General features: G+C 38.9%; 10 pseudogenes; all 10 read left to right on the top strand.

The window, feature by feature from the left end:
* Positions 1-455: 455 nt before the first annotated feature.
* On the top strand, positions 456-511 carry LOC139959220 (U4 spliceosomal RNA; annotated as a pseudogene).
* Positions 512-624: 113 nt separating this feature from the next.
* LOC139959222 (U4 spliceosomal RNA) lies at positions 625-775 on the top strand (annotated as a pseudogene).
* Positions 776-2314: 1539 nt separating this feature from the next.
* LOC139959219 (U4 spliceosomal RNA) lies at positions 2315-2370 on the top strand (annotated as a pseudogene).
* A 113-nt stretch (positions 2371-2483) lies between these two features.
* On the top strand, positions 2484-2634 carry LOC139959221 (U4 spliceosomal RNA; annotated as a pseudogene).
* A 1539-nt stretch (positions 2635-4173) lies between these two features.
* On the top strand, positions 4174-4229 carry LOC139959218 (U4 spliceosomal RNA; annotated as a pseudogene).
* Positions 4230-4342: 113 nt separating this feature from the next.
* LOC139959209 (U4 spliceosomal RNA) lies at positions 4343-4493 on the top strand (annotated as a pseudogene).
* Positions 4494-6034: 1541 nt separating this feature from the next.
* On the top strand, positions 6035-6090 carry LOC139959217 (U4 spliceosomal RNA; annotated as a pseudogene).
* A 113-nt stretch (positions 6091-6203) lies between these two features.
* On the top strand, positions 6204-6354 carry LOC139959212 (U4 spliceosomal RNA; annotated as a pseudogene).
* Positions 6355-7898: 1544 nt separating this feature from the next.
* On the top strand, positions 7899-7954 carry LOC139959216 (U4 spliceosomal RNA; annotated as a pseudogene).
* A 113-nt stretch (positions 7955-8067) lies between these two features.
* Positions 8068-8218, top strand: LOC139959208 (U4 spliceosomal RNA; annotated as a pseudogene).
* Positions 8219-9254: the final 1036 nt, after the last annotated feature.

Below are 9254 nucleotides of genomic sequence, written 5' to 3'. Positions count from 1 at the left end.
CTAAAGAGATTTAGTTATGAGTAGTAAAAGACGTAAATAAGTTCGAATATGTCACACTGTTTACTAATTAGGGAATGTGCAGGTAATTCAAAGTAATTCTCAGTGATTTCGGAGACTTGAGCTTGTCAAGTTTCGCGGAACTAGACAGGACCGATATAATAACGCCATCCGTTGATTAAGAGTGTGCTTGGAGATCCTGCAATGAATATTCATGAGCTTTTAGGATCGCGATATTGACGAGGGTTAATTGACATTGATCCTGTATATACCACTTTCGTCATTCTCCCATCCGTTATTGTTTTCATATTGTGTACTAAAAACACGTAAGTTATTCGTTTTTCAGAATAAATGATTTTACTTAGCATCGAAAAGAAGGCTAACTGGTAAAAACTGTATCTGCTATGAAAAACGAACTCTCAACGAAGTACTCAAACAATTCTAAGGACTAAATGGGTATCTTTGCGCAGAGGCGATATCGTAGTCAATGAGGTTTATCCGAGACGCGATCATGTGTAGTATCTGTTCCCTTCGGGAATGGTGATACACACCTGACGATGATCACACAGTCACAGTCCCGATGCAAGGGGACTGGGGCTGAGAGCGGATCAGTCGTTTGGTAGTTTGGCTTTCGTGCCCAGGTTCATTCCTGGGTGACTTTTTCTTAAAAAGTATCCGAGACGCGATTATTGCTAATTGAAAACTTATCCCAATACCCCGCAATGACGACGTGAAATATCGTCGGCATATGCAATTTTTCTCGGCTCACATAGATGGGCTTATATCAATCTCAAACTAATAAGCAATTCACAAGGTGATTAGTGAATACCGTAGCTCACGACTAGAACTTATTCGTTAATGGTGAAGTGCTTCTTGTAGCTTACTGCCTGGTATTTCTGAAGCGTTCTATGAGAAATGAACATTCAAAGGGATATTCTGGTAGCTAAAGTTGACTGCTTAGCAAAAAACTGCTGAAAATGTTCAGTATCTTAGCGAGAAGACCATACCGTCATAGCATTTTGTATCCACAAGATATGATATTTTTCAACGTTTGTGATATTTTGTACATGCATCTGACAACAGCAGAATGGATGATGACCTTTGGGTATTTCGGCTAAAAATGTCTTTATGTTGCTATATTATTTCTTAATCATTTATTATCATTTATATTTGGAAAAGATTATTTCTACAAAACGGTACATTTTTTTAAATTCAATTATAAATACAGAAAAATGAAAGTTTAAGTACACAGAGAAGAGAGAGAGAGAGGGGGGGGGGCCAGAGAACAGCTATAAGCAAGCACTCCGACTGCATTAAGTTTCAAGGATAAATCAGCCAGTAGCTTATAATAGCCTATAGTAAAGCTATTGATGAGCATTTGCCCAGATGACATCATAGACTCGCTATACTGTGATGCAACTTCCTGGGGTAGTTGAAGACTTAGTCAGTCAAACTAAATATCTTGAGTTAGGAACAAGATATTGAGATGGGGTTTTCAAGTAGAATATAGAGAAATAGAACTGTCAATACGTTTGAAGAAAAAGTCGCCCAGGAAAGAACCTGGGCACGAAAACCAAACTACCGAACGACTGATCCGCTCTCAACCCCAGTCCCCTTGCATCGGGACTGTGACTGTGCATTACCTTATAATCACAGTTCAGCTTAATTGCAAGGATATAATCTATACAGAAAGTGCATATCCATGAAAAAAGGGCACCTTTCCTACGCATATATCCTTCACAAAGCAGTATACATTTCATACTGATATCTCCTAGCGAGGTATGGATAATGAGGATCTTAAGCGTATGGGAAGAGGGCGCTGTCATATGTGTCCTAACGGTTCCGGTGGGCAACATTCGTTGCTAAAGAGATTTAGTTATGAGTAGTAAAAGACGTAAATAAGTTCGAATATGTCACACTGTTTACTAATTAGGGAATGTGCAGGTAATTCAAAGTAATTCTCAGTGATTTCGGAGACTTGAGCTTGTCAAGTTTCGCGGAACTAGACAGGACCGATATAATAACGCCATCCGTTGATTAAGAGTGTGCTTGGAGATCCTGCAATGAATATTCATGAGCTTTTAGGATCGCGATATTGACGAGGGTTAATTGACATTGATCCTGTATATACCACTTTCGTCATTCTCCCATCCGTTATTGTTTTCATATTGTGTACTAAAAACACGTAAGTTATTCGTTTTTCAGAATAAATGATTTTACTTAGCATCGAAAAGAAGGCTAACTGGTAAAAACTGTATCTGCTATGAAAAACGAACTCTCAACGAAGTACTCAAACAATTCTAAGGACTAAATGGGTATCTTTGCGCAGAGGCGATATCGTAGTCAATGAGGTTTATCCGAGACGCGATCATGTGTAGTATCTGTTCCCTTCGGGAATGGTGATACACACCTGACGATGATCACACAGTCACAGTCCCGATGCAAGGGGACTGGGGCTGAGAGCGGATCAGTCGTTTGGTAGTTTGGCTTTCGTGCCCAGGTTCATTCCTGGGTGACTTTTTCTTAAAAAGTATCCGAGACGCGATTATTGCTAATTGAAAACTTATCCCAATACCCCGCAATGACGACGTGAAATATCGTCGGCATATGCAATTTTTCTCGGCTCACATAGATGGGCTTATATCAATCTCAAACTAATAAGAAGTTCCCAAGGTGATTAATGCATACTGGAGCTCACGACTAGAACTTATTCGTTAATGGTGAAGTGCTTCTTGTAGCTTACTGCCTGGTATTTCTGAAGCGTTCTATGAGAAATGAACATTCAAAGGGATATTCTGGTAGCTAAAGTTGACTGCTTAGCAAAAAACTGCTGAAAATGTTCAGTATCTTAGCGAGAAGACCATACCGTCATAGCATTTTGTATCCAAAAGATATGATATTTTTCAACGTTTGTGATATTTTGTACATGCATCTGACAACAGCAGAATGGATGATGACCTTAGGGTATTTCGGCTAAAAATATCTTTATGTTGCTATATTATTTCTTAATCATTTATTATCATTTATATTTGGAAAAGATTATTTCTACATAACGGTACATTTTTTAAAATTAAATTATAAATACAGAAAAATGAAATTTTAAGTACACAGAGAGGAGAGAGAGAGAAGGGGGGGGGGCAGAGAACAGCTATAAGCAAGCACTCCGACTGCATTAAGTTTCAAGGATAAATCAGCCAGTAGTTTATAATAGCCTATAGTAAAGCTATTGATGAGCATTTGCCCAGATGACATCATAGACTCGCTATACTGTGATGCAACTTCCTGGGGTAGTTGAAGACTTAGTCAGTCAAACTAAATATCTTGAGTTAGGAACAAGATATTGAGATGGGGTTTTCAAGTAGAATATAGAGAAATAGAACTGTCAATACGTTTGAAGAAAAAGTCGCCCAGGAAAGAACCTGGGCACGAAAACCAAACTACCGAACGACTGATCCGCTCTCAACCCAAGTCCCCTTGCATCGGGACTGTGACTGTGCATTACCTTATAATCACAGTTCAGCTTAATTGCAAGGATATAATCTATACAGAAAGTGCATATCCATGAAAAAAGGGCACCTTTCCTACGCATATATCCTTCACAAAGCAGTATACATTTCATACTGATATCTCCTAGCGAGGTATGGATAATGAGGATCTTAAGCGTATGGGAAGAGGGCGCTGTCATATGTGTCCTAACGGTTCCGGTGGGCAACATTCGTTGCTAAAGAGATTTAGTTATGAGTAGTAAAAGACGTAAATAAGTTCGAATATGTCACACTGTTTACTAATTAGGGAATGTGCAGGTAATTCAAAGTAATTCTCAGTGATTTCGGAGACTTGAGCTTGTCAAGTTTCGCGGAACTAGACAGGACCGATATAATAACGCCATCCGTTGATTAAGAGTGTGCTTGGAGATCCTGCAATGAATATTCATGAGCTTTTAGGATCGCGATATTGACGAGGGTTAATTGACATTGATCCTGTATATACCACTTTCGTCATTCTCCCATCCGTTATTGTTTTCATATTGTGTACTAAAAACACGTAAGTTATTCGTTTTTCAGAATAAATGATTTTACTTAGCATCGAAAAGAAGGCTAACTGGTAAAAACTGTATCTGCTATGAAAAACGAACTCTCAACGAAGTACTCAAACAATTCTAAGGACTAAATGGGTATCTTTGCGCAGAGGCGATATCGTAGTCAATGAGGTTTATCCGAGACGCGATCATGTGTAGTATCTGTTCCCTTCGGGAATGGTGATACACACCTGACGATGATCACACAGTCACAGTCCCGATGCAAGGGGACTGGGGCTGAGAGCGGATCAGTCGTTTGGTAGTTTGGCTTTCGTGCCCAGGTTCTTTCCTGGGTGACTTTTTCTTAAAAAGTATCCGAGACGCGATTATTGCTAATTGAAAACTTATCCCAATACCCCGCAATGACGACGTGAAATATCGTCGGCATATGCAATTTTTCTCGGCTCACATAGATGGGCTTATATCAATCTCAAACTAATAAGAAGTTCCCAAGGTGATTAATGCATACTGGAGCTCACGACTAGAACTTATTCGTTAATGGTGAAGTGCTTCTTGTAGCTTACTGCCTGGTATTTCTGAAGCGTTCTATGAGAAATGAACATTCAAAGGGATATTCTGGTAGCTAAAGTTGACTGCTTAGCAAAAAACTGCTGAAAATGTTCAGTATCTTAGCGAGAAGACCATACCGTCATAGCATTTTGTATCCAAAAGATATGATATTTTTCAACGTTTGTGATATTTTGTACATGCATCTGACAACAGCAGAATGGATGATGACCTTAGGGTATTTCGGCTAAAAATATCTTTATGTTGCTATATTATTTCTTAATCATTTATTATCATTTATATTTGGAAAAGATTATTTCTACAAAACGGTACATTTTTTAAAATTAAATTATAAATACAGAAAAATGAAATTTTAAGTACACAGAGAGGAGAGAGAGAGAAGGGGGGGGGGGGCAGAGAACAGCTATAAGCAAGCACTCCGACTGCATTAAGTTTCAAGGATAAATCAGCCAGTAGTTTATAATAGCCTATAGTAAAGCTATTGATGAGCATTTGCCCAGATGACATCATAGACTCGCTATACTGTGATGCAACTTCCTGGGGTAGTTGAAGACTTAGTCAGTCAAACTAAATATCTTGAGTTAGGAACAAGATATTGAGATGGGGTTTTCAAGTAGAATATAGAGAAATAGAACTGTCAATACGTTTGAAGAAAAAGTCGCCCAGGAAAGAACCTGGGCACGAAAACCAAACTACCGAACGACTGATCCGCTCTCAACCCCAGTCCCCTTGCATCGGGACTGTGACTGTGCATTACCTTATAATCACAGTTCAGCTTAATTGCAAGGATATAATCTATACAGAAAGTGCATATCCATGAAAAAAGGGCACCTTTCCTACGCATATATCCTTCACAAAGCAGTATACATTTCATACTGATATCTCCTAGCGAGGTATGGATAATGAGGATCTTAAGCGTATGGGAAGAGGGCGCTGTCATATGTGTCCTAACGGTTCCGGTGGGCAACATTCGTTGCTAAAGAGATTTAGTTATGAGTAGTAAAAGACGTAAATAAGTTCGAATATGTCACACTGTTTACTAATTAGGGAATGTGCAGGTAATTCAAAGTAATTCTCAGTGATTTCGGAGACTTGAGCTTGTCAAGTTTCGCGGAACTAGACAGGACCGATATAATAACGCCATCCGTTGATTAAGAGTGTGCTTGGAGATCCTGCAATGAATATTCATGAGCTTTTAGGATCGCGATATTGACGAGGGTTAATTGACATTGATCCTGTATATACCACTTTCGTCATTCTCCCATCCGTTATTGTTTTCATATTGTGTACTAAAAACACGTAAGTTATTCGTTTTTCAGAATAAATGATTTTACTTAGCATCGAAAAGAAGGCTAACTGGTAAAAACTGTATCTGCTATGAAAAACGAACTCTCAACGAAGTACTCAAACAATTCTAAGGACTAAATGGGTATCTTTGCGCAGAGGCGATATCGTAGTCAATGAGGTTTATCCGAGACGCGATCATGTGTAGTATCTGTTCCCTTCGGGAATGGTGATACACACCTGACGATAATCACACAGTCACAGTCCCGATGCAAGGGGACTGGGGCTGAGAGCGGATCAGTCGTTTGGTAGTTTGGCTTTCGTGCCCAGGTTCTTTCCTGGGTGACTTTTTCTTAAAAAGTATCCGAGACGCGATTATTGCTAATTGAAAACTTATCCCAATACCCCGCAATGACGACGTGAAATATCGTCGGCATATGCAATTTTTCTCGGCTCACATAGATGGGCTTATATCAATCTCAAACTAATAAGAAGTTCCCAAGGTGATTAATGCATACTGGAGCTCACGACTAGAACTTATTCGTTAATGGTGAAGTGCTTCTTGTAGCTTACTGCCTGGTATTTCTGAAGCGTTCTATGAGAAATGAACATTCAAAGGGATATTCTGGTAGCTAAAGTTGACTGCTTAGCAAAAAACTGCTGAAAATGTTCAGTATCTTAGCGAGAAGACCATACCGTCATAGCATTTTGTATCTAAAAGATATGATATATTTCAACGTTTGTGATATTTTGTACATGCATCTGACAACAGCAGAATGGATGATGACCTTAGGGTATTTCGGCTAAAAATATCTTTATGTTGCTATATTATTTCTTAATCATTTATTATCATTTATATTTGGAAAAGATTATTTCTACAAAACGGTACATTTTTTAAAATTAAATTATAAATACAGAAAAATGAAATTTTAAGTACACAGAGAGGAGAGAGAGAGAAGGGGGGGGGGGGGGGCAGAGAACAGCTATAAGCAAGCACTCCGACTGCATTAAGTTTCAAGGATAAATCAGCCAGTAGTTTATAATAGCCTATAGTAAAGCTATTGATGAGCATTTGCCCAGATGACATCATAGACTCGCTATACTGTGATGCAACTTCCTGGGGTAGTTGAAGACTTAGTCAGTCAAACTAAATATCTTGAGTTAGGAACAAGATATTGAGATGGGGTTTTCAAGTAGAATATAGAGAAATAGAACTGTCAATACGTTTGAAGAAAAAGTCGCCCAGGAAAGAACCTGGGCACGAAAACCAAACTACCGAACGACTGATCCGCTCTCAACCCCAGTCCCCTTGCATCGGGACTGTGACTGTGCATTACCTTATAATCACAGTTCAGCTTAATTGCAAGGATATAATCTATACAGAAAGTGCATATCCATGAAAAAAGGGCACCTTTCCTACGCATATATCCTTCACAAAGCAGTATACATTTCATACTGATATCTCCTAGCGAGGTATGGATAATGAGGATCTTAAGCGTATGGGAAGAGGGCGCTGTCATATGTGTCCTAACGGTTCCGGTGGGCAACATTCGTTGCTAAAGAGATTTAGTTATGAGTAGTAAAAGACGTAAATAAGTTCGAATATGTCACACTGTTTACTAATTAGGGAATGTGCAGGTAATTCAAAGTAATTCTCAGTGATTTCGGAGACTTGAGCTTGTCAAGTTTCGCGGAACTAGACAGGACCGATATAATAACGCCATCCGTTGATTAAGAGTGTGCTTGGAGATCCTGCAATGAATATTCATGAGCTTTTAGGATCGCGATATTGACGAGGGTTAATTGACATTGATCCTGTATATACCACTTTCGTCATTCTCCCATCCGTTATTGTTTTCATATTGTGTACTAAAAACACGTAAGTTATTCGTTTTTCAGAATAAATGATTTTACTTAGCATCGAAAAGAAGGCTAACTGGTAAAAACTGTATCTGCTATGAAAAACGAACTCTCAACGAAGTACTCAAACAATTCTAAGGACTAAATGGGTATCTTTGCGCAGAGGCGATATCGTAGTCAATGAGGTTTATCCGAGACGCGATCATGTGTAGTATCTGTTCCCTTCGGGAATGGTGATACACACCTGACGATGATCACACAGTCACAGTCCCGATGCAAGGGGACTGGGGCTGAGAGCGGATCAGTCGTTTGGTAGTTTGGCTTTCGTGCCCAGGTTCTTTCCTGGGTGACTTTTTCTTAAAAAGTATCCGAGACGCGATTATTGCTAATTGAAAACTTATCCCAATACCCCGCAATGACGACGTGAAATATCGTCGGCATATGCAATTTTTCTCGGCTCACATAGATGGGCTTATATCAATCTCAAACTAATAAGAAGTTCCCAAGGTGATTAATGCATACTGGAGCTCACGACTAGAACTTATTCGTTAATGGTGAAGTGCTTCTTGTAGCTTACTGCCTGGTATTTCTGAAGCGTTCTATGAGAAATGAACATTCAAAGGGATATTCTGGTAGCTAAAGTTGACTGCTTAGCAAAAAACTGCTGAAAATGTTCAGTATCTTAGCGAGAAGACCATACCGTCATAGCATTTTGTATCCAAAAGATATGATATTTTTCAACGTTTGTGATATTTTGTACATGCATCTGACAACAGCAGAATGGATGATGACCTTAGGGTATTTCGGCTAAAAATATCTTTATGTTGCTATATTATTTCTTAATCATTTATTATCATTTATATTTGGAAAAGATTATTTCTACAAAACGGTACATTTTTTAAAATTAAATTATAAATACAGAAAAATGAAATTTTAAGTACACAGAGAGGAGAGAGAGAGAAGGGGGGGGGGGGCAGAGAACAGCTATAAGCAAGCACTCCGACTGCATTAAGTTTCAAGGATAAATCAGCCAGTAGTTTATAATAGCCTATAGTAAAGCTATTGATGAGCATTTGCCCAGATGACATCATAGACTCGCTATACTGTGATGCAACTTCCTGGGGTAGTTGAAGACTTAGTCAGTCAAACTAAATATCTTGAGTTAGGAACAAGATATTGAGATGGGGTTTTCAAGTAGAATATAGAGAAATAGAACTGTCAATACGTTTGAAGAAAAAGTCGCCCAGGAAAGAACCTGGGCACGAAAACCAAACTACCGAACGACTGATCCGCTCTCAACCCCAGTCCCCTTGCATCGGGACTGTGACTGTGCATTACCTTATAATCACAGTTCAGCTTAATTGCAAGGATATAATCTATACAGAAAGTGCATATCCATGAAAAAAGGGCACCTTTCCTACGCATATATCCTTCACAAAGCAGTATACATTTCATACTGATATCTCCTAGCGAGGTATGGATAATGAGGATCTTAAGCGTATGGGAA

Source organism: Apostichopus japonicus, chromosome 18, assembly GCF_037975245.1.
Source record: "Apostichopus japonicus isolate 1M-3 chromosome 18, ASM3797524v1, whole genome shotgun sequence".
NCBI classification, from domain to species: domain Eukaryota; kingdom Metazoa; phylum Echinodermata; class Holothuroidea; order Aspidochirotida; family Stichopodidae; genus Apostichopus; species Apostichopus japonicus.
Note: the sequence above shows the minus strand (reverse complement) of the source record. Positions and strands in the feature narration are given on the sequence as shown.